The sequence below is a fragment of the Papio anubis genome, chromosome 1, assembly GCF_008728515.1.
Source record: "Papio anubis isolate 15944 chromosome 1, Panubis1.0, whole genome shotgun sequence".
In the NCBI taxonomy this organism is placed as follows: Eukaryota; Metazoa; Chordata; class Mammalia; order Primates; family Cercopithecidae; genus Papio; species Papio anubis.
In genome coordinates, this window is record NC_044976.1 from 96,012,831 (window position 1) to 96,039,413 (window position 26,583).

The window sequence follows — 26,583 nt, forward strand, 5'->3', positions numbered from 1 at the left end:
ATGGGTTATGGGTAGGTAGTGAGATTTTCTTCACAAAGGAGAAAAGGAAAGAAGGAGGAAAGAAAGACTAAAGAAGACTAGAGCCATTAACAAATATAGTCTTCTAAAGTATTAGTAACATTTTAGCTTTTGCTACAAATTATATGATGATGCCATTTGTGCAGGGCAGCTTAAGAATAAAGAATATTTTTTCATGTGTCTGTTGGCTGTATGAATGTCTTCTTTTGAGAAATGTCTGTTCATATCCTTTGCCCACTTTTTGATGGGGCTGTTTGTTTTTTTCTTGTAAATTTGTTTGAGTTCTTTGTAGGTTCTGGATATTAGCCCTTTGTCAGATGAGTAGATTGCAAAAAATTTTCTCCCATTCTGTAGGTTGCCTGTTCACTCTGATGGTAGTTTCTTTTATGTGCAGAGCTCTTTAGTCAATGAGATCCCATTTGTCAATTTCTGGCTTTGCTACTGCTGTTTTGGTGTTTTAGACATGAAGTCTTTGCCCATGCCTATGTCCCAATGGTACTCAATACCTAGGTTTTCCTCTAGGGTTTTTATGGTATTAGGTCTAACATTTTAAGTCTCTAATCCATCTCAGGTAGACTAATTTTCAGATAAGTGTATAAGGAAAGGATCCAGTTTCAGCTTTCTACTTATGGCTAGCCAATTTTCCCAGCACCATTTTATTAAATAGGAATCCTTTCCCATTTTGTTTCTCTCAGGTTTGTCAAAGATCAGATGGCTGTAGATGTGTGTGGTATTATTTCTGAGGACTCTGTTCCATTGGTCTATATCTCTGTTTTGGCACCAGTACCATGCTGTTTGCTACTGTAGCCTTGTAGTATAGTTTGAAGTCAGTAGCTGGATGCCTCCAGCTTTGTTCTCCTTTGACTTAGATTGTCTTGAGATGCAGGCTGTTTTGGTTCCATATGAACTTTAGCAGTTTTTTCCCAATTCTGTGAAGAAACCTATTGGTAGCTTGATGGGAGCTGTGGGATGAATCTTATAAATAACCAGCAGTATGGCCATCCTCAGCCATATTTATTCTTCCTATCCTGTTTTTGAGCATGGTATGTTCTTTCTATTTGTTTGTGTCCTCTTTTACACACTGAGCAGTGGTTTGTAGTTCTCCTTTGAAGAGGTCTTTTACATCCCTTTAAGTTGATTCCTAGGTATTTATTCCTCCTCCTCTTTAATAATTGTGAATGAAGTTCATTCATGATTTGGCTCTGTTTGTCTGTTACTGGTGTATAAGAATGCTTGGTGGATTTTTGCAATATTAATTTTGTATCCTGAGACTTTGCTGACGTTGCTGCATTTACATTAAGGAGATTTTGCATGAGACAATGGGATTTTCAACATACAATCATGTCATCTGCAAGAGGACACTTGACTTCTTCTTTTTCCCTAACTGAATACCCTCTTTGATTTCTTTCATTTCTCAAAAGAAGACATCTATACAGCCAACAGACACATGAAAAATGCTCATCATCACTGGCCATCAGAGAAATGCAAATCAAACCACAATGAGATACCATTCACACCAGTTAGAATGGCTATCATTAAAAGTCAGGAAACAACAGGTTAAAGAGGATGTGGAGAACAGGGAACACCTTTTACACTGTTGGTGGATTGTAAACTAGTTCAACCATTATGGAAAACAGTATGGCAATTCCTCAAGGATCTAGGAAGTAGATGTACCATATGACCCAGCCATCCCATTACTGGGTATGCAGCCCAAAGGATTATAAACTATGCTGCTATATAAAGACGCATGGCCGCATGTTTATATTGCAGCACTATTCACAATAGCAGACTTGAATCAACCCAAATGTCCATCATCAGTGACAGACTTGATTACAGATGTGGCATTATAGGCACCATGAAATACTATGCAGCCATAAAAAGGATGAGTTTGTGTCCTTTGTAGGACATGGATGCAGCTGAACCATCATTCTTAGCAAACTATCACAAGAACAGAAAACCAAACAATCGCATGTTCTCACCATAGGTGGAAGCTGGAACAACGAGATCACTCTGACCGGAAGGAAACATCAGCAATAACCGGGCCTACTGCGTGGAGGGGGAGCAGGAGGGGAGGGATTGCATTGGGGAGTTATAATGCGGATGTAAATGACGAGTTGATGGGTGCTGACGAAAGTTGATGGGTGCAGCACAGCAACATGGCACAAGTATACATGTAAATAAACCTGCACGTTATGCACATGTACCCTAGAACTTAAAGTATAATAATAATAATAATAAATTAAAAAAAAGAATAAAGAATAGTGTTTTTGTTCAAACATGGATACAGGATAATATAAAGAATGCCAGTGCTTTTATTAAGAAAATAACTGTTTAAAATTCCACTTGGAAGCTATATATGTTTAGTTCAGGATGAAAAGTTCAGAGAAATACAGATCTAATGAGAGTATTAATGGGATATTCTCATCACTGTTTTATCTATTATCCAGAAACTTTTACCTTAGAAGAAAGAATGCTTTATTTCTCTCATATTCAAGGTTTATATTTCCAGGTCCTATGAATTCCATCTGAGATGCTATTGAGTTGATCATTGTTATCTTCTAATTGTGTACCTAGGAACACTGACAATTCCCGTGGTATGTCTGAGCCTAGATCTACTGTCCAGAGTCATGCACCCTTCTTGCCCAGCTCTGCAAGTGGTGATCTGAAGTCTGAGCTGTTTCTCTACAACGAGGCACACATCCTGTCTATTCCTGTAGTCTCTGAGCTAGTTCTGCTTCTGTTTTACAATTTAACCACTTTAAATGGGCCAGATTGCTTTTGGAAAATTTAAAAGAGCTAAATAAAAATGTACATGTATAAAACAGAGTTATTTCAAGTTTCTCACACATGCATTCAATTTTTATTAAACACATACACATACATGTATTTTTAGCAAATATAAGGGTGGTAGTAATATCAAAGTAGAACTAGGAATAGCATTACTGTAGGCAAATTATTGAACTAGGAATTCTGTGTTTGAAGGCTTGATGATTTCATTGAGTTCTGTGTCCTAGAAGCATCTTCATCTGCTCCAAGCCAAGTACTCTGTCTTCATACTTGGGCATGAATACAATTCAAGATAGTCATCAACAAAATGATAGTGGTGCCTCGTCATGTGATAGAAACTATATTGCAATTTTTTGATTCCTGACATAGTATGAATAGTAATATAAACCACAAACTCTGGAAAAATGAACGAAATGCATAATAAGTAAGTAACTTCTTCATTATTGTTGATGGATACATTGAAAAACACAAAAGAGGCTGAAATTAAAGAATCTAAATCTCTGAGAGTCATAGACTAAACATTTGCCGTTTCAACTATTTGTGAATGGTTGTAAAGAACATATTAATATGTAATTCTGTAAGAAACTTGAATCATGCAGTGAGGGTATGTGAATGACTCACAAGGCTAAGAATGAACTGAACTTTCAAGAGCTTCTCCAGCTAGCCCCGACATTGAAATATAGTGTTAACTTTTTTTTAACTTAGTAGTTTAATTTTGTGAACTTTTATTTAAAAGACCCCCAAAGAAAGCCAACTGCTAATTCTCTTTTTTTTTTTTTTTTTTTTCTGACAGAGTCTTGCTCTGCCACCAGGCTGGAGTGCAGTGGTGTGATCTCGGCTCACTGCAACCTCCACCTCCCTGGTTCAAGCGATTACCCTGTCTCAGGCTCCCGAGTAGCTGGGAGTATAGGCGTGCACCACCATGCCTGGCTAATTTTTTGTATTTTAGTATTTGGTATTTCTGGGCCTAAATCTGCTGTCCAGAGTCATACACCCTTCTTGCCCAGCTCTGCAAGTGGTGGTCTGAAGTCTGAGCTGCTTCTTTACAATGATGTACATTTTGTCTATTCCTGTAGTTTCTGAGTTCATTCTAGAGATTGAGTTTCACCTTGTTGGCCAGGATGGTCTTGATCTCCTGACCTCATGATCCGTCCTCCTCGGCCTCCCAAAGGGCTGGGAGTACAGGCATGAGCCACTATGCCCTGCCCCAATTGCTAAGTCTTCAGATGTTTTTGTTTTTTGTTTGTTTGTTTTGAGATGGAGTCTTGCACTGTCGCCCAGGCTGGAGTGCAATGGCACGATCTCAGCTCACTGCAAGCTCTGCCTCCCAGGTTCAAGACATTCTCCTGCCTCAGTCTCCCAAGCAGCTGGGATTACAGGTGCCCACTACCATGCCCAGCTAATTTTTTTTGTATTTTTAGTAGAGATGGGGTTTCACTATGTTGGTCAGGCTGGTCTTGAACTCGTGACCCTGTGATCTGCCTGCCTTGGCCTCCCAAAGTGCTGGGATTATAGGCGTGAGCCACCGCACCCAGTTGAAATTTTTTTTAAGTGAAACAGTTTTTAAAAGTTGATGGTCTTAGCCAAAAAAGAGAAGTTCTGGATAAATTTGATGGTGACTCAGACAAAAATGAGCATACCATATGTTCTATATGGAAACAAGAAAAAGTGATGTTTGGAAATGTTTTAGCCAGTGCTCAGTTCATTATAAATGACTTTAGTTCTGTTTCTATAGACTCATTAGGGGTCTACAGGGATCATTTAAATATTTCAGTTATACTTTACTGCATTTTATGAGGAAAATTATATATTATAGTGATACTTGGGGATTTCAGAAGGTCTTGGGACATATCCCTCATGAATATCTAAGTCTCAGCACTAGCAGATTTACTTTTCCCCTATAATTTCTCGTTAATTTTTCAGTAATTGGAAAAGTTTGGCTTACTTAGCTTATTATGGAACTCTGCTTTTTTGAAGATGCAGAGTTTTCTTGCAAGTTATTTTAAATTTGACAGTAAAATGCCTAAAAACTTAAGAATTAAGATGCCAGAAGAGCTGCAACTGCTCCAGATGTACAAGTGCTAGCATGGGGTATGGCTGAAGTTATACCCCCTGCTCTTGCTAATTCCTGCTACATAGTCATTGTTCAACTAATCTGTCTACATTAAATAGCAAACAAACAAACAAACAAACAAAACAATAGCAGACATTACAGGATTTGTAACATGCATATTGTGTGGTATGTGACCAAAAGTAGCTTTCAGGCTGGGAGCAAAGACAAAGTCCAAGTAATCAAAGTATTAATAGAAGGTGGTACAGAGTAGGGGCTGCAACTTGCAAAGCATATGAAAAGAATGTTGGCTTTGGATCAACTAAGCCTCTGTTTTCCTGGCTGTTAGATAGCAGCTGTATGATAGATGCTGACCACATAGTAGGAGCTCAATAAATTACAATTACAAGATCAGTGTCACAAACTACAGTAGAACTTAGAGGACAGAACAGTCATTTTGGGTATCAGTGCTCAGTAGAACTATTTACATTTGTCCTTGGAGAAAAAATAGACTTGATAAGGCAGGCATTAGAGGGGAATTAGTGCCGCCACCTAAGTATGAACAAAGGAGACATAGGGAACAAGAGAGCCTGGTGCATATTGGGAAAAGCACAGTGTGTAAGTGTGGTACCACGGAGGTTCTGTGTGTGTCGGGGCAGTGGGGAACAGATCCAAAGAGTAGGTTTTTAAAAAACGACAGAATGCCTGTCACTGTGACAAACTTCTAGAGAAAATATTTCCTGCGTTTCTCATCATGCTTTCCTTTGCAGCCTGCATAGAAAACTTTGCTGTCAGCTTTTGTAGAGGCTGCTTCCTAAATTTAATTAGAAGATGTTTCCTAACAGGGAAGCAGAGCCTCCCCTCTTCTTTCCATGGCTGCAGTTTATCTAATCAAACTAAGCTCATCAAATTCCTGGCTTAGTTGTTCTTCACACTGGCTATGCATCACAATCATTTATGGAGTTAAGTATACACACACACACACAAACGCACAGGATGCCTGGGATCCAGAACTCCTGAAGAATCTCAGGAAAAAGGCAGTCCATGCATCTGTTTAAAAGAGCTTCACAGATTCCAATACTCAGAAATGATTGCAGGAGAACTTTGAGCTCATATCACCTTTCTTAGAAATTCTTTAAAACACGGTGTGAAGGTGGAACCCGTTTAGATACGATAATGCCCTGTTTCTCCATGATCACTGTATGTTTTTCCTTAAAACAACTGAATACATCATCATCAGGCATTAATTGTAAAGATGTCAAAACTCAAAGAGGTCCGTTTACCACAGCTCTCTCTAACTTAGTTGGGTCCCCATAGCCCTCTGCATTACCTTTTCTGCTCAACCAATTCAACAGATAGGTAAGAAAGTAACTCTAAATTTCTTGCATTTTAAAATAAAATATTGGAAAAAAATAGCATAGTTGCTGCATTACTTCAAAGAAGTCCACCCGCCTTTTGAAAGCAAAGACAACAGACTCAATTTACTCTTTCATATTTTTTGTCCTTCTGTTCTTCCCGCTCCATCCCAGTGTTCCAATGCTACCCAGACCTCCTTCTCCCTTTGACTCTTGTGGGCATTTTCCTTTGCTCAGTGTTTTGTATCCTTGTCCTTCGTGTCTTTCTCTCTCTCTTCAAGTCTCTCTTCAAGGTGACTGGTTTCATATTTTAGTCAGGAAGTTATAAACAGCTTAATAGTTTTTCCTTATAAAGAATACTCATATTTTAAAAGAAAACTCCGAAAAAGCAACAATGTGACAGAGTCTCCACCTCACAGAATGACTCAATAATAGTGCATAATTCAGACACCATGGCACAATAATAGAAAAGATACATTTGAGCAAGTAAGCCTTTATGGAGTGCCTCTTGAATTACATGTGGTAGGCTATTCAAAGCCTGACCCAGAACAGGTAAATGCAGCAACAATGAGCCCAAATCAATTTTGAAAGTTTTACAGCAGTTTTTAAAAAATAACTGCAAAGATTATTTAAAGAACTAAGTCCAGTAAAACCACCAGTCATCAAACCTGAGGTGTTGATACCTTGTAGGTACTCAGTAAGTGCTTGTAGAATGAATGGATATGCTAACATATTTAAATCATATCAAGGAAAGATGGCTGGGTGTGATGGCTCATGCCTGTGGTCCCAGCACTTTGGGAGGCCGAGGTGGGCAGATCACCCGAGGTCAGAAGTTCAAGACCAGCCTGGCCAACAAGGCGAAACTCTGTCTCTACTAAAAATACAAAAAATTGGCCTGGCACGGTTACGTGCGCATGTAGTCCCAGGTACTCAGGAGGCTGAGGCAGGAGAGTTGCTTGAACCCAGGAAGCAGAGGTTGCAGTGAGCTGAGATTGCACCACTGCACTCCAGCCTGGGCCACAAGAGCAAAATTCCATCTCAAAACAAACAAAAAAACAAACAAACAAATCATATCAAAGAAAGAGACGTGAACCAGGAGCTAGGAAAGCTGAGTTCTACTTCTGACTTAGGAACAAGATGTGAAAAGGGACCAGCATAGGGTAGAAACTGAAGTGGTCACAGAGATGAGATTGAATGGAAAAATACAATGTTAAAGAGGTTTCAAGGAGAGGCTATAAATAAGGTCAAATTCTGTGCAGTATATGTAAAGGGAGATGACTGTGAAAATGTGACTGGTGACATTTCTGATAGTGTTTTGAGCAGAGTAGGAGAAAGGACAGACAGAAAGAGTTTGGAGAGTGGAAGCAAAGAGTTTTCCGGATGATTGGAAAGGAAGGAATGATGAAAAATTGACAAGTATATTGAGAAGGTGGTAGAATCAAAACAATTTTTATCATGCATGTAGGAGAATGGGAATGGACCGTGAAGAGGGAGAAATGAAAAAATGTAAAAGCTGAAAAGAGAGTAAGATTTTTAAGAAGTTGATGAAGCTCAGAGTAAGCACATAAGTAGGGAAGTTTGTCTTGGAAAGGAGTTCTTCTGTCTGATACTGAGAGATAGATATCTGATACTGAAAGCAGAATGCTGAGTAGAAGTAAATATTCCCAGGTGAGTCGGAGCTGTGGGGAAGCAGAATTCCTCAGGACTCTATCAAACACCTCCTGTTACGCTTCCTGTCCAAACATAAGCTACTCATTTCCCACTCTCTGTCCCTCTGCCCTGACCACCACATGCTGGCTCACCTCTGTAGTGTAACACATCCCATTCACCTAGGCCTCCGGAGACAGCCCTCTGATTTCCACTGTTCTAAGGTAGAAGACCTTCAAACGAGATCTTAGCTGACGACTGACTTCCTAGGCCTTTTGCTAAGAAACTACCAAGGCTAAGTTGAAGGCTCATGACTTAACACAATTTTTTTTTTTTTTTTGAATTGGTTTCCAGTTAGGAGACTGTCTCAAATGAAATCAATACAGATCTGAGTGGAATTCTTAAAAAGCTGTATTGCCAGAGACACTTTAAGTCTGGCAGAATGGCATGGGACTGCTTAACAGTTGAGCACCATTTAACTATGTTAACAGTTATGACTGTGCCAATACTGGGCAAGGCTTATTTCCCAGCAACAGGACCTGAAGCTGTGGCAGCCAGACTGGCTACACAAAGAACTTGCTTTATTTCAAGGGAAGTGAGTTTCCACTAAATCTCCCAGGCAGAGTGGGCTCTGTACTTAGTACCATTGACAACTTATATCTTGATTCTCTCCTTCTCCTTTTCTAAATGTAGTGGTTCCTCCATTACTGTTTACTAAATGTATCTGTTATTATATAGTCTATATGTGACAGAGTTTTACATATGAAGTAGCAAGACATTATGGTGTCATTATTTTCACCTGCCACTTTAACTCCACAGATATTTTTACTGAGACACTGGGAAAATTAGATTCATTAGAAATAATCTAAGCAAAATAAAGGTGAAAATAAAAAATTGTATACGGTAAGCCTTTACTCTTGGTGGCAATATTTAAAACTGTGAAAATGGATTCTAGGAAGATGGGGAGATGCCAGGGTAAGTCAACACTTAACTAAGCCAAATAGTACCACTGCAGCATTGAGTTTCCTGGAGAAGACAGCAAGTGTGAGGATTCATTCATCTGGGGAAGGGAGAAGAACGGAGGTCCCAACAGGTCTGAAGCTAATATACAGCAGATTCCTTGGCCACCGGAGAGTGCCCAGCTACATATGCCAGTGGAGCTTCCATCGTCCGAAGAAGAGCACATCTGTCAAAGTCTCACACAGTCCTTCAGGAGGCTGCCTCATGCTGCTGGTAGGCAGTCCTGAGAGGGCAGGGGTGATGCAATAGGTGGGACAAAATGCTACAAGTATTTATATTTTAGAAGGCACTTTGTCCCACTTGGACCTAGAGAGTCTTAGGTCCTGGTCTTATACCTGTCCCAGTGAAGGGGTTCTGGTATGCTAGGGTGTAATCATTAGCTCACTAGACAAAACTGCCATTGCACCCACAAACCTCCAGCTTACCAGTGCTCGTGAAAACCTCAATCTTAGCCTGTTTCTTGTGTGACAAAATCTACATTACAAGGAAGTCAAAGAAAAATTGCTACCTATTTCCTGTACTCTTAAACTCATGGGAGGGAGGTCAAGCTTGAACAGGTAACTACTATTAAGGAAGAGCTAATGAATGAGGTAGAGGAGAATGTTAGTTTCAATGTAATGAGTATTTTCAAAGAGATACAATTAGAGAATAAAAATAATAATTACTTGAACTAACAATAATGATTTTCACAGTTCTAAAATCAAACAGAGGAGGTAAAAAGAGAGTAGCTACTGCTGAGAACTGAATTAACTGTCTGGATGACCAAAACAAAGGGACAAAGAAGGAAACCAGTGATAAAACAAGTGATTTAGAGGAAGATCTAGGTGACATAACATGCAAAGAGAAGTAGTTCCAGATGGGGAAAAATTCAGCTTCTATCAAATAGAAGTCATAATCATGGAAATAACAGAATAAAAATTCTGTCGAAGAAAGGCTTGTGCCTTTTGAGTGAATGGGCTCACTAAGACTCAGACAGGATTAATCTGACAAAAAGCCACACACCTAGACATAATCAGGGGAAATGTCTGACCTCCAATGCTAATGATAAAAATTCTTTCTTCTACTCAGAACAAAAAATAGTTTTCTTACAAAAGAAAGATTATGTGAGTATGTTATTAAAAGAAAATGACTGTGGCCCAAGAATCTTTAAACCAGCCAATATAATAATCAAATGTTAAGAAAAAAGGCACCATGGTTTTCAACAATCAAGAATTCAGAAAATATGCCACCCATGTACTGATACCTTATCTGAAGAAAATACTCAAGGAAGTACTCCCAATTTCATAAAGATTCTACCAGAAGCAAATCTCTTCTTTACAAGAGCAAAGCACAATACAGTGCTAATACAGTGAATAAACACTGTTAACTTGTTTTAGTTTATGTGATGATAATTCTATAACTAAGACTTAGAATAGAAATTATAAGACAGTGTTCTTAAAATTTATGTTTGTATGTATGTTTAATGAAAACCCGTAACAAAGAGTTTTCAGCACTCAGCAAAATCCAAAAATTGTGGAGAAAAGAAGGAAGAGGAAGTAAGGTAGAAAGGAGTTTAAAAGTTTCTAAAAAGGTACAGGGAGTAGAGGTTCAGGAGTAAAATGAGCAAGTAGGCTGCCTTAGTGTGGTCATTGTCATTATTGAACTGGATATACTAACTGAGAAATATTGCTTCACATATTATTGTGAATAGCAGAAGAATGCAATTTCCAAATTAATAGAGTTTTTAAAAAGGAAAAAGCACCCAACACAGTAAATAAACAGTAAACACAAAATATTAAGAAATAATAAGTAAATAGATCATTTACCACTATATATGTTAATGGGATGAATTATGAAAACAGAGAAAAGAAAAAAAAGAATGCAGGAATGGCAATATTAATGTTATGAAAACTCAGGTCAAAAGCACTAATGAAGATAAGGAGTGATATTATATAATGATTAGAGGCGTAATTCCCAAAGCTATCTGCATAAACTATATATCAAACAAGAAAAGACATATATGAAAAAAGTGGGAAATGATATAAAAACACAAAGATGGCCAGGCATGGTGGTTCTGCACTTTGGGAGGCCAAGGTAGGAGGACCACTTTAGCCCAGGAGTTCAAGACCAGCCTGGGCAGCATAGGGAGACTCTGTCTCCACAAAGAAAGTAAGAATAAATTAGCCAGGTGTGGTAATGTTTGCCTGTGGTTCCAGCTACTCTCGGGAGGCAGAGGTAGGAGGATCCCTTCAGCCCAGGAAGCTGAGGCTGCAGTGAGCTGTGATTAGGCCACTGCACTCCAGCTTGGGCAACATAATGAGACCCTATCTCAAAAAATAAAATAAAATAAAATAAAAACACAACAATAATAGGAAATTTTAATAGGTATCTTTTAGATTTTGACTTATCAGATTGAAAACAGCAAGTATGTAGCTAAGTGACACAATTAATTTGCTTGATTTAATAGATAATTGTGAAATTGTGTAGCAACATACGTAGCACATGTATTTTTCTCATATACTCATGTGAATTACTTACATACAGTTGACAATTTACCTTGACAATTTCCTCCAAAACAGTTGTTTTATACATTGGGTTCTTTGACCAGAATTTAATAAATCTAAATCTAAACCACCAACAGATGACCTACCTCACCCCTTTATCAATTGCTTATATTTGCAGGAAAGTGACAATAAAGGCTAGCTACCAAGAGAAATCGATGGAGGAGTACCATGATATTAGGCCCTTATCTCTGGTCTTCCCCATGTCAGGAGTACTGCCATTCCCATGGTTTGGCTCTGAGTCAACAATTTCTCTCACTGGGCTTAGGCTAGTTTGTTTTCCTTTCTGTTTCATCCCAAAATGAGCTGATTAACACAGAGTTCTTTCTTTTTCTCTCCCTCTGTCTCTGTCTCTCTCTACATATACATGCAGACACGTATACTGAATTCATACAAATACCTTAAATTATATCAACTTGAATTACAAGGACCCTAATTTACTGCAGATATGCTTAGATTGATATTTCTATGCACAAGACTTGACAAGTAAGATTTTTTCTCATGAATCCTTCTCTCTCCTAAAATAATATCATTTAAGGAACAGATCTTCTGAATACAGGCTATACATAGGAACCCATGGAATTTTCATCTCTCTAAATTCTGTTACTGAACAGAGACCACACCATTAAAGAGGAACAATTTGAGTTCTCTAGGTTAGCATTTTAAAAAGGTGAAATTTACATTAAAAATTTTTTAGTTTTACCTTACCAAGTTAAGGATCCTTATTTCCATTATATCAAAGCAGATAATCACAATGACCTGATAAGAACAGCTGGCTTTCTGGTCAGCCATTTTATCACTCTGTTTTTCTCTTTAAGGAAGATTAGCACATCCTTTTCTATTGTTAGTGTTCTAGTCATGCTAACAGTGGCTGCAGAATTGTCTTTCCTAGAGAAAGCCTAACTGTTTCACTGTTGTCCTGGAGTCAGTTCCATGTTGAGTGACAACAGGTCGGTAGCTTGAAATTGGCTATGGTAAGAGAATTCATAACATAGAAATCAGCAACAAATGCTACAAATAGATCTGTTTTCAGGAGAACTGCTTTACCAGCATAGTACTTGTTTTGTCCCAGGTAGGTGATCTGATGAAGTTTAGAATCTCATACTTTAGTGAGAAGAAATAAACTAGAGAAAAGACACATTAAAAATTATGTTCCTCTTGAGTAAATGAATTTCAGAGAAGTATTTTTTTAAGAAAAATAATGGAGTCCTTAAACCAATAATTTTGGAATATGTTAAGTGTGAAAAATTGTCTTATAAAATTGTAAGCTGAAAAAAAACAGTACTTTTGCTTAAGGCAAGTTAGAAACATGATTTTTTCTACTTTCTTCTGTTTAATCTCCTATATTCTTGTTGTATTAAATCTTTCTAGTTTCCACTTCCAAGAACAACTAATTTAATTTTCCAAAGGAAGGTTGGAATGGCATTTCAGTGAATGAGAATATTTCATATTATGCCTTAATAAAACTTGGAAACCTGTTATTTATTATAAGAAAAAAATTACTAAGGCTTTTTCTTTTTTTTAAAAAAATTATTATTATACTTAAAGTTCTAGGGTACATGTGCATAACGTGCAGGTTTGTTACATATGTATACTTGTGCCATGTTGCTGTGCTGCACCCATCAACTCATCAGCACCCATCAACTCATCATTTACATCAGGTATAACATCCAATGCAATCCCTCCCCCCTCCCCCCTCCCCATGATAGGCCCCGGTGTGTGATGTTCCCCTTCCAGAGTCCAAGTGATCTCATTGTTCAGTTCCCACCTATGAGTGAGAACATGCGGTATTTGGTTTTCTGTTCTTGTGATAGTTTGCTGAGAATGATGGTTTCCAGCTGCATCCATGTCCCTACAAAGGACATGAGCTCATCCTTTTTTATGGCTGCATAGTATTCCATGGTGTATATGTGCCACATCCTCTTAATGCAGTCTGTCACTGATGGACATTTGGGTTGATTCCAAGTCTTTGCTATTGTGAATAGTGCCACAATAAACATACGTGTGCATGTGTCTTTATAGCAGCATGATTTATAATCCTTTGGGTATATACCCAGTAATGGGATGGCTAGGTCATATGGTACTTCTAGCTCTAGATCCTTGAGGAATCGTCATACTGTTTTCCATAATGGTTGAACTAGTTTACAATCCCACCAACAGTGTAAAAGTGTTCCTATTTCTCCACATCCTCTCCAGCACCTGTTGTTTCCTGACTTCTTAATGATTGCCATTCTAACTGGTGTGAGATGGTATCTCATTGTGGTTTTGATTTGCATTTCTCTGATGGCCAGGAATGATGAGGAGCATTTTTTCATGTGTTGTTGGCTGTATGAATGTCTTCTTTTGAGAATGTCTGTTCATATCCTTCGCCCACTTTTGGATAGGGTTGTTTGTTTTTTTCTTGTAAATTTGTTTGAGTTCTTTGTAGGTTCTGGATGTTAGCCCTTTGTCAGATGAGATTGCAAAAATTTTCTCCCATTCTGTAGGTTGCCTGTTCACTCTGATGGTAGTTTCTTTTGCTGTGCAGAAGCTCTTTAGTTTAATTAGATCCCATTTGTCAATTTTGGCTTTTGTTGCCGTTGCTTTTGGTGTTTTAGACATGAAGTCCTTGTCGATGCCTATTTCCTGAAGGGTATTACCTAGGTTTTCTTCTAGGATTTTTATGGTATTAGGTCTAACATTTAAGTCTCTAATCCATCTTGAATTAATTTTCGTATAAGGAGTAAGGAAAGGATCCAGTTTCAGCTTTCTACTTATGGCTAGCCAAAGGCTTTTTCTTTCTAGTAAATCACTGAAACATTCTTATTACTTCAGACAGCTTCACAATGCTAGGCAAAGTCGACTTATGTTCTTAGTGGAATTAATCAATGTAGAGCCAATTATAACTAGTATTAGGTTTAGAGTTGACAAATATGCACATCGAAGTCATGTATGGAAACTTGAACTGAAACCCCTTAATTTGCATTCCTCAAATGTCCAGAAGAATACAAAAAGTAAAAACAAAGTCAAAACTGCACTGAAAGTTTAGTACTGATGAATGTGCAGAAGCCTAAAAGATACATTTGTGTTGGGAGTTGAACTTGTGGTAACAGTGCTGTCAGTGGCATGCAGGGACCTGGCTTCAAGGATTTTGAATTGTTTTTATTTAGTGGCCTTTGCAATTACTGGCCTTGCCAGCTCATGAAGGAGCTTATCATCACTCCCTTACCACTTACCATCACCACCACTTTGAGGAGAACAATTCAATTTATTTTTATGACAGCGTCCAATTTTTGAGCTCTGGATGAAGTTGGCTACATCTCCTGTATTTGACTTAAAATTTCAGGAGAAAAAACAAAACAACAAAACAACAAAACAAAACAAAACAACAAAAAACCACTCAAAGAAACAAACCAAAAAAAAAAAAAAAAAAAAAAAAAAAACCTTTAAAAAAATACTGTGAATCAGTACATTTCCTTAATGTTATAAAAGTCTTTTGAGATTCTTGTGTGTGTGTGTTTAATTGTCCCAGCTATCTTCTATGAACTGAGAAAGGCCTTCTTTTGTTTGAATGTGACAGATCAGTTAGAACTGTGGCAACTACCATTTACAGCTATTGATTTCAATGTGACATTAAAGGCCCCAAATTCAACCATTATTCTCTTCAATTGTCACAAACAAAGGTTAATAATAGTTGAGTTTGGACTGAAGGAATCAAGTAAAGATTGCCAACTGAAATTACATGTTGTTTATCTCTGAGGCACAAGTCAGTATGAGGGTCTCCGCTCCCCAGGTTGCGTGTGTATTATCATTATTTTAAAAATATGCCTTTTGCTAAAAGTAATATTTAAAATACTGAAAATGAAAGTGTAGTATAAGAAAGCATGCTATTTAAAATAAATAATTTCAAAAATATACTTCTCCTTGCACAGAGTAAAAACATTTTGTTTTCTTGCTTCTATAGCAGCAAAATAATGTTTCTCATAACTGTAAAAAGTGGTATGTAGCATGATTAAACAATATTTCAACTCTTTAGTTCATGCAGAGGTTACCAGCTAGAGGGCAGAAAGGTTTGATTAGGTTTATGTCTTCCATGAGAAATTTTTTTAAAAAGCATACAACTCCCTTAATGTATGAGTGCTAAAGCTACAAATGGCTTTCTTTTGCGGTCAGGTATGAAAAAACAAAGTCCCTTTACTACAATAAATACGTAGAAAAATAGCTAGTGAGATATTATAAATCTTCACAAAAGCAATGCCAAGTTAAAAAAGTCTGTAAGTCTTTAAAATTTTAACTCGTTTATATTTATATCATCATTTACTACCTATTTACTCCAATGGCAAATGGTAAATAGTTTCATGTGCTGTTTCCATGGTAAAACTTCTTAAACAAGCATTTTATTTTTAAAAAATTATACCAATAATTGTAATTATATTAATTAATACATCATCATTCAATATTTACATAGAACTGCAGAATTATAGTCATTAGTGGAAAATAGCTATTTTAAACTATTTTATGAAAAGGAACCGTAGATTAAGTAAATGAATTGATGATAATTTATTCTTGGTCATTATTTCTTAAAAATAAAAAAAAAGAGAGAGAGATAGAGAGAATCTTGCCGAAAGTACTCGTTAGTAGCCATTCTAAGGAATTCTAGAAGTAGGGCAGTATGATTCCAAATAAATATGGTTTATTCTTTGAATAGGCAGACCAACATTCACGCCTGAGTTAATTCTATGCAGTACCATTTCATAACTCAGAAGATAACAATAAAACACAGCAGTGTTGAGAATTGTTCCTATATAGACAATTGTACAAAGAAATGAAATTTCTGCTTTCCCAGTACCAGAGGTTCTAAACACTAGTAGTGCTGGTGTCTATTCTTTTCATTCTTTTAACCCCATGTTTATATATGTACATCTTTATATGATATAATACATGTATTATTGTTATTTTAACATTCGATTGTTTTCTCTTTACATTATATATAATCTATATATATCAGACACCACACACACACACACCACATTGATACATGTGAAAATGTCTTTTTTACTTTTTCCCTTTCATTAAAACATAGAGATCCACCTCATTGTTTTTTATAGTGACAGAGTATCCCATTGTTTACATGCCATAAGTTACTCAACGTTCTTTAAGGATGGACATTTGTCTCCAGCTGTGTTATTAAAAACAGTGCTAACCTGAACTACATTAAACATGTTTATGTATGTACTATAGTTTTTATAATTTTAGAATTGGCCTGCTGGGACTAAAAGTATATGCCATGAAATTTACTTAGATGCTGCAAAATGCTTTCCCAAAGGGTGGTACTGTTTCACTTTCCACTAATAAAATATGAAAGTGACTGCTTCCCCACACTCTCTATAGCACTAATGGTAATCACTCTTTGCCAAATTAGTTGGTGAAAAATGTAATATCTGTGTTGGTTTAATTTGTATTTCCATTCTGACCAGCTGGGTTGGATATCTTTTCATGTCTACTGGCCATTGGTAATTTTGCTTCTTTGAATTGTTTATCCATTTAAAAAAATCTGGATTGTTTGTCATTTTCTTAGTAACTCGCTAAAAATATTTTTTCCTAATGTCCCATTTTCCTCTGCTTACATGAAGAGTGCATGATCATTTTAGAACATACATATGGACAAAAAGAAGATGAAAACTGTCCATAATATTTTTGGTGTATACTCTGACATTAGTGTTAATGATGAGATGGAATCATGCTGCCCATTCTATTTGTCTCTGTTTTTCTTCACTCAACAAATTAGGCTCTACATTTTTCGTATACCCTTAAATGTTCATTCACAACTATGTTTTTCAAACTTTGTCATCAAAACAAAAGTAAGAAAACGTTGAAATCCTTTCACCAAGCAAAATTTCATTTTGAAAACACAAAAATGGAATCAAAGTGGAATGGCTCAATCACCTTTCCCTCATAACTCATATCCTAGGCTGGATAACGGTAACTGTCGGGATGCAAGAAAATGCTTTTTAATTGACAGGTAGAAAACAGCAGCAAGAAAAGTGATGGGTACCTCACTTGCAACTATGTGTGTAAAAAGGCTTCTAGTCTTCATTACAACTCCATGAGGTGAATGCTGTTATTAACCCATTTTACAGAAGACAAAATGAGTGCAAAGTCACTTGCTTTATATGATAACACATAGTATGCACAGCATTTGAATTCAGCAATCCAGTTCTGAAATATGTGCTCTTAATCACTATGAAACTTGCCTGATAGAAGTACAAAAACAACATTTACACTTGGGTCATATTATTTTAATGATTTTTTTAGAAGACTTTCCCAACACGTTGCAAGAATTGTAAAAATAGGTTTAAAATTTTGTTTAATGCAGTAAATGCAAAAGAATATTTATAATACATATGTTATGTGAAATAAGTTTTTATTTCTCATTCCTTTGCTTTTAAAAAAGTTTTACCATATACATTTATATCTCCAAAGAACATATAATTTAGTATTAAATGTTTTTATCTTCCATATATATGAAATACTCTTCCTTATTCTTCAGCAACTTCCTTTGTCAATTTGACATTGTATCACAGAGATTTATTATGTTTTCCATATAACCATATATCATTCATTTTTTATTGCTACAAAGTATTCCACTGTATAATTACAAGTCTTTTTATCTCTTCTACCACAAATGGGCATTTGGTTTTTTCTAGTTTTTATATTATTACTATATCTTCTCTTAAGTGGCTGCTTGATCCTTTGTTTTAATTTTTATATCGAGTTGTCTTTCGCTTCTGAATTTGAAGAAATGCACATATTCTAAATATCACTCCTCTGTCACTTGTTCGTAGAACAAATGTTTATTCCTAATTTATATCTTGTCTTTTCATTTTTCTCATGGTATGTTTTGATTAAGAAATTTTTACAAACTTTTATGATCTGTGTATTTTCTGCTTTGTTTAAGGAATCTTTATAGATTATAAGGTCCATAAGGCATTTTTCAATATTGTTTTTGAAACATTTACAGTACTGCCTATCACATAAAAGTCTATTTACTTAAACTTGATTTTTATGTATAGATAATGATCGTCTTACTACTGTTTAGTTAATAGTCAAAATTTTCTCATTGGTTTGTAACGATAGCTCAGACAAAAATCAAGTTTCCATATCTGTCTGGGTATCTTTATGAGTTCTGTGTTCTGTGAGTTTGCTCAATCTATCTAACTCTGCGTCAAAACCCCTATCTTAAGAGCTATAGCTTTATAAGAATTGTTGAAGTTGTTATGGCCAAGTTAATATATGTTAAGTCCTTAGAACAATGTCTAGCATAAATGCTATGTAAAATATTTTCTTTTATTATTATTATTGAATGCCTTGGTGATTTGGGGCCTTTTAAACATCCATATAAATATATAAATCAGTGGATTCTTTTGGATATTTTTTATAGATTATCAGAAGATATGGGAATAATGTCATTTTTCCCAATCTTGATATTTTCATTTTTTATCTCTTTATTTTACATTCATTTTTCAAGCCTTACTGTATTGGCATTTTATATCTAGTACAATGCAGAATGAATATGCTAACAGCAGGTACCCTTGTTTTATTTCTGATTTTAAAGACACGCTTACCACATTTCACTATTAAGTTTGATGTTTGCAGCAAATATTTTGAAAACATCTTTGATCACTTTAAGGAAGTTCCTTCCTATTCATAATTTTGTAAGATGTTTTTAAAACTATGAATGAATCTTGACTTCTACCAAACATATTTTCGGTACCTAGTGAGATGATCATATAATTTTTCTGCTTTAACTTGTTAATATGATGAGTTACATGACATGATTTTTTTTTTCAGTTAAGCCAACCTGGATTTACTGCGATAAGCTCCATGTTGTCATGCCATATTCATCTTTTTAATCTTTTAATATGTTGCTGGATTCAGCATGTTAACATTTTGTTTCGTATCTTGCATTGATGCTCGTGAGTGAGACTGACCTATAATTTCTTTCCTTACACTAATCTTTCAATATCAAGGTTGTGCCGGGCTCATAAATTGAGGGTGTATTGTGGTTTTTTATTGACTGATTGTTTTTTTCAATTGACAGACAAAATTGTATGTATTTATCATGTACAACGTGATGTTCTGAAATACATATACATTGTGGAATGGTTAAATTGAGGTACTTATATGCATTATCTCACATAGTCTTCATATTTTGTAGTGAGACCACAATAGACATTCTCAGTATTCTCAAGAATACAATATATCCTTTTCTTTTTTTTTTTTTTTTTTTTTTTTTGCTTTTTTGCTATAATCTGTAACAGCTTAAAACCTTTCCTCTTGCATTTCTGACTTTTTAAAGCCTGTTTGGAAGCCCAGCTTTCTCTTGTGTACTGAAAAGCAATCTCACTGGAATGCTGGTCAGCCTTTCTGCAGTTAAAATGGAAATTAGGAATCTTTTTGACTAATTAGGTTTCAAACAGCTTTTGCTTGTACAGTATATTCATGGATGTTAAGAAGGCATTGTCACAATTAAGGTTTTTGAGAAAATCCTTTCCAAGAGGATGTTTTCCATCAACAAACAGAAGAAAAATTAAATGCCCGATTAACAAACATAATGTCCTCTTTAATAATTTTCAGCACTCTGGTAATTCTGTTAATATTACTGTGCTATCTTCAGTTCTTTCCTTTTGTTTCATGTTCTGAATAATTCAATTAAAAGTCTGACAAAGCAATAACAAGGGATTGAATGTTGTCGAATTGTAATTTGAAATAAAAACATAAGCTCTTTGGGAACATTTATTTAAAATTCTGTAAAACCTTTTCAAGTATCTGAGATTGTTGCATTCTACAAAAGAAACAGTTAACTACTTAGCCAAGTTATCCTGCTTCCTTTTTTGTACCCAATTTCAGTAAATAAGGAAAACACAGTTGTGTAAAACAATGAAGTTCTTGCAAAACAGACCACTTTGTCTGCACCTGGCTTACAGGGAAGGAAGAACTATTCCTTCTTCCTGAATTTTGAGGAAAAACAGTGGCACAGCTTGAGTACTGAACAGTAGAATTGCCTGGAAGGCTCATTCACAAGGGCCTACAATTTCTGTTTTTTTATCTGGAAAAAATTATTAATATACAAGATAATGTGAGGGAAATGAAAAAGAATGTGACAAAGACCTTGCCCTTAGAAAGTGGCCACTCTAGTAACAGAGATAAGAGTTGTCATGTGTGACACAATCTCATGCAGTTGGTAGACAGAAGGGAGCCAGAAGGTATGGCAAGGAGAATACTGATCCAGATGTTAATGCCATAGGCTTCAACTTCCCCTCCCCCAGTGTAGACACTATTCTGCTTCAGTTCTCTGAACTGTCATCGGAATTCATGATAAGGAAAGACACAGTGAGGAAATCACTTACCCTGACATCAAGATGAAAAGCAAGTAATATAACCTGGTGTCATTTTACAGAAAAGCTATGGAGTAGTGATTAAGTGTACAGTCCTGTAGTACAGAAACCTGTGGCCAATTTCCGGCTGCAGAATTTTGGCCAAGTTGCTTAACTTTTCTATCCCGCAGTTTCCTCATCTAGAAAGTAGGAATAATAGCAGTACTATCTCAGAGGGTTGTTTGAGGATTAAATAATATAATCTTCTTAAAATGTTAACAATTTCCTGTCATATAATAAACTCTCAAAAATTAGAATCATTTTATCTTATCAATGTGAGCCAATCCCACAAGTTCTTATTGAAGAAAGTGGCAATGATTCTAAGAGAATAAAAAAAAAAAAAAAAAAAATCATGGTGCAGACTCAAACAAGAAAAATGCTAAGTAAGCAAAAAGAGAAGAAATATGTAATTAAATAAATAGAAAGACAAAGTTAATTTTAAAGCAATATTCAGTGAGAGAAACCAGTCTCAGAGCTGAAGACCACTCCTCTTGTGGACTGGGAAACAGCTAGAGATAGGAGTGACAAAGAAGGAGACCAAAGAAAAAGAAAGGAAGCTATGGGAAAATTGAAATCTCCTTTTTAACTAAAAAGAATTAAACTTTATTGTAACATTGGCTGGGATATAGCTGTTAAGGAGGAAGATATTAAATAGTCAAACCATAGGCTTTTGTCCAAAATGCCTTATTTAAACAGTTTTCTAAAATGAAGTTTAGTACTATATACAACTGATACCTAAAAATAATCTAGTCATTCAAATGTACTTACATTCTTTCTATGCTTACAATTTAAAATGGAACGTGGGCTGCTCATAACATTTTTATATTTACTCCTCCATATATAAGACTGAATTTTTGTAGGCAGCCATCCCATTTGACAAATCCAAGGTGATCTAAAAGTTTAGGTTACAAGGGTCAGCAAAATAAATTAACTGATATATTAATGGCTTATTATTGGAGCAGTTGTGTTTAAATATGACAGGTTTTGTTTTAAAACTGTCACTAGTTAAGCACAGCCAGAATAGAGCTTCAATTATTAATAATGCTATGAGTCACAAAATCAGAACAAAATTAAAAACATTCTGACATAGTTGTTCAGGGTTGTTTTACATACTGACTTTAAAATGTAATCATTTACTCAAGTATTTATGTTACAACTGGAATCTGGTCAATAGAAATGCAATATGAGATTCAACAGCAACCGACGCTGTGTGCTTTTAAAAATGAATGTGCCATGTCAAAGACTTGTAAAATGGGAGCAGTGTCTTACCGAGGCTGAGTCTTTTAGTAATGAAATGAATGAAACTCTATATGGTGAACTTATAGAAAAGCCACTATGTTTGATGGAATTGGTTACAGGAAGTCGTGGCCTTCAGGAAAGAATCTGTGGGAGGTTTTCTGAATTTTGTATCTCTATTCATTCACCATAAATAATCTCCCTGTGACATTCTCTAAGGATGCATGTGTCCCCATTATCACATTTGCTTATTTATTTTCAGTTTATTGTCTCTCCTTCATATCTTCACAGCTCTTTATATCTGTTCCTCCCTCTTCACCAAACCAAGAAGAGAGTAATTAAAAATTGGAAGCTTGAAATATGTAAGATCTAACACGAACATTCCACTGCATCTGGAAGCTGACAGAGCAACTGACTTATTCTTGCAGGTGCTTAAAATGAACTATATGACAAGTTGGAGAGTTTACTCTGAAAGCCCGATTAGTAAAAATAAAATAAGAGAAGATGTTCCCACGGCGTTTGAAAAATGATATTAAAAGAATCAATGTTCCTTTTAAAACTAAGCCTGATATAGGAAAAAGGTAAGGGGCAGAATTCAAAGCAGTAAGAAAAGAAAAAATAAATCATGGAATGAAAGAAACACTGAACTGGAAATTTAGAGACATGAGGTCAAGGGGAAAGGTTAAAATTATAAAGGACATGAATACGGAGATAGAAGAAATCATGTCCGTGGTAGAAGACAGTACACTAACTTTTTTGAGCTACTATACCCAATCTTATTTAAAATAATAACAACAAAAATAAAAACAGCATTAACCTTAGAATACAATAAGGCAAAAAATGGAGAATTAGCAAACACAATAGGGAAAGAAACAAAATCAAACGTGTTTCAGGAGAAACAGGATTAGAAAAGAGAATGTTTATAAAAGAGGAAATCAGTCAGGCAAATAAAAGCAAATGGAGAAAAACATTTAAAAGTAAGAAGGAACTCAATACTGTAAAAGAAGAATTGAATTGCAGATTTTGATGTGACTCACTTATATTTCATAACTATACACATCAATTCAATTTAATTCAGCTACTGCAAGTATTACAAAAATTTGTAGCCATACCAGAGGTAGCGGTTACTGTTTTTATTTAAGTGTGACACAAAAATGAGGTTAAATAATCTGGCACATTCTTTGGTATTCACGGCCAAGGAGGTATGAACTTTCTAATATGATGCAGTGAGATTTTCAAGAAGAAAAATTGGAAGTCCTTCTCAAATAACTCTAAATAAAAAGAAGGAGCTCTAGATCCAAAGGAATCAAGGAAGTGAAAGTGGAGGAGTTCAGACAGCAAGTGCCAATGTGACGTGTCCACACAAAGAGGAAAGAAAAATTGGGAATGAGGGACATGGCCAACTAACGAATGTAAAAGATTGAAGGAAACCTAAACTGATGATACTCAGTGTCCCTAACATCTGCATGAGGCTTGCTACATAATAGTTGCTCAATTAATAACTAGTGAATTAAATGAATCAGTGAATTAATTGAATTCCACTTAGTGGAACTAAGCTTTCAGGCTGTACTCATCAGTGGGAAACAATGAAAGAATGAGCAGATAGCTGGATTTACAACAAATAGTGTCAAAAAATTGTCACTTTGGAAAAGACTTGCTCTTGGAGAAAAGATGAAAATGCTGAATTATCTGAAATAGTAAAAAAACAAAAGTACAGATTCTATATGAACTGATCTACAGGGGAGAAATAGCTCTGCACTGTTTTCAAAAAAAAAAAAAAATTTTCTGGTTGTTTGATTTTTTTTTTCCCTTCCCTACTTTGTGGGATGATGTTTGATTGTTTTTTATTGCCATCAGTATTGGCACTCCTCCGGACATGTGTTTGGGATTCTTGGAACCAAAATGAATAGTACATAGAGTAAAGTGCACCTTTCGTGAAGGGAAAATGACAACTACATAACACCATGTAAAAGACTGCAGACAAAAAGAGAATTTGTTTTTCTGTATTATATGAGACAATAAGGCGGAAAGAGAAAGAAAAGTAAGGCAAACGACGCATGACAGAAAGGAGAACAAGGCTCAGAACACACAAGATCAAGCAAGGGGGGTGGGGGAGCCCATGAAGGCAGAAACAAGGTAACAAAAAGGACAAAACCAGCCGTAGAAAAGAACTGTCAGACACAAAACCCTCAAAACAATAGATACGAAAAAAAGGAATAAGATGACAGGAAAAGAGCAGCATGGAATCTAGTAAGAAAAAGAAACAAAAAATTCAAATAATGGATTTTCTAACACCCCCGCTGTTCCTCCAGTGCATTGTGTCACAGTCTCACAGAGCAGTGCATAATTTATTATGGTCACTCGCTGCCAGGCTGCTATAAAGGGCAATAGCTATATGAAAATACTCCCCACCGCCTGGATGGCTTAATGATCTACCCTTTGTAGAGGGGCAGGGCTGCGGAATGGCAGGCAAGGGCAGGAGGAGCACTTATGGGGCTGGATGGTGCTCTGCATATTTAGTGCTTCCCACCATTTTAAGAAAGGGTGTATTAACTCTCAAGACACCTCGGTGGGGGTTTTTACCCCTCTTAAAGCTTTTCTTAAATAATCACCTTCTGTCCAGAGCAGTTTCTCAATCTGATACTACATATACCCTCCTTTAAGGAAGGGGTCATGTCAAAGTAAACAACCACCAAGAGATGGATTTTAAACATAAAATCTGACTTGGACAATTAACATTAATAACTGGAAAACTGCATTCTGTTTTCATCATGTCTGGAGATTTTTCTATGCTAGAGTTTCTCTTTAGAAATGAATTTTGGATGCAGAAAAACTTAAAAGTCTCAAAAAATAGAGGCCATACAAATCATTTTCAGCAATCATTTTCCAGAAACTGGACTTTTCAGTAGTGTTTATATAGAAGAACTTTCATAACGTCCATAAATAGCACTATCTTCAAACAGAAATGCATCATTAAGATATGTATCAATAACTTCTGTGATTGATAAAGTCAGGGATTACATCTTTAAAATCCTTCTTTGAGAGGCAGTCATGTCTGAGGGTCAGGAGCACAGGCTCTTGAGCCAGATGGCCAAGATTTGGGTCCAGATGAGGCCACTGACTTGCTGTGTGACCCTACCATGTTACTTACACTTTCTGAGTTCCTTCATCTGTAAAATGGGAACAATAAGAGTAAATATATCACAGAGTTGCTGTGAGGATTAAATGAATTAGCCCTTGGGTGACAGCCTGGTAAACAAAAAGCATGGCAGGTGTCAGCTGTTGTACCTGCTCTCAACAAAGCATCACAGGATATTAGGGCATTTGTAATCCAGAGCCATTCGCCGTTTGGTAATAAGCGTAGAGACAGGTGAAAAGTGCATCCCTTAATTCCACAGAAGGCCAGGCTAGGCAGTGTACTTTCTCTCTCTCTTCTCTCATCTTTGGATACAACCCTTGCTTATATAGGATAATAGATGTGTAAAAGGAAGTCACAGTCAACTGTTTTGAAATCTTTCATCCTCCAGACTCCTATAGTAAAATGCAAAATGCAAAAAATGCTCATTCTTAAACAAAATGATTTCTGAGTTCCAAAGATAAAATATTTCGAAAAAGATCACAGAAAATTGTTAATAATATGCATATATAAGTTGTATGTAATTCTGGACAAACATATTTAGGTTGGAGAAATCAGACATGTGAAGCTTAAAATAGTAGAAGGTGGAAGGATAGCAAAAAATCAGAACAAGTTATGGAGAGTGGTCACAGAAAGAAGAAAATTATTTTGAAATGTAAGTTCTCAATTTAAAAAAATCAAGAGCTACTTTCCTGGGTCATACTCAAGAACAGTCCTGCTCAGGATCTTCTCACTGCCAATGACACGAAAAGACATTTTGTGTCAAAGGTGAATTCAATCAATTATCCACTCATTCATTCATTCATTCATTCATTCATTCATTCATTCGTCCCCAAATTATTTACTGAATACCTGCCATGTTCCAGAATCGCATTAATCCCTGGAGAGTCAATGGGGAACAAGTCACTCTAGCCTCAGTTTCTTTATTTGTCATGTGGAGAATATTCTATCTTCCCCCTCAAAGTTGATAGAGGAATGAATGTGATCCCATGTGTAGAAATAGGCACTATGCCTAAAATACAGTGGGAACTGACTGAATAAAATCAGTTTCTAATCACTATAAAAATCATTTATGAATTTATTATTTTGGGATACATTTACATCATGATAGCTATACTTTTTTTGCAATCACGTTAAAATACACTTATTTACTACCTAAAGGGAAACTGTATTTCACTTTATGTATTCTAAATCTGTCATCTCTATAGGAATAATAGATATATGTTTAATAATCAAAATCTTTCATCTTTTTAATTTTTATTTTTAATGATGATTGAAAAATTACAGCTGTATATGTTTATGAGTTACCAAGCGATGTTACAATTTATGAATACAATGTATTCATTAAAATTAAATCAAGTTAATTAACATATCCGTC

At 35.8% G+C, this 26,583-nt stretch overlaps 1 protein-coding gene across 5 annotated transcripts in view; it reads right to left on the minus strand.

Annotated features, from left to right (window-relative positions):
* Positions 1-26,583, minus strand: part of DPYD (dihydropyrimidine dehydrogenase) — an 869,249-nt gene that overhangs the window by 258,446 nt on the left and 584,220 nt on the right. The gene's annotated exons all lie outside the window — the stretch shown is intronic.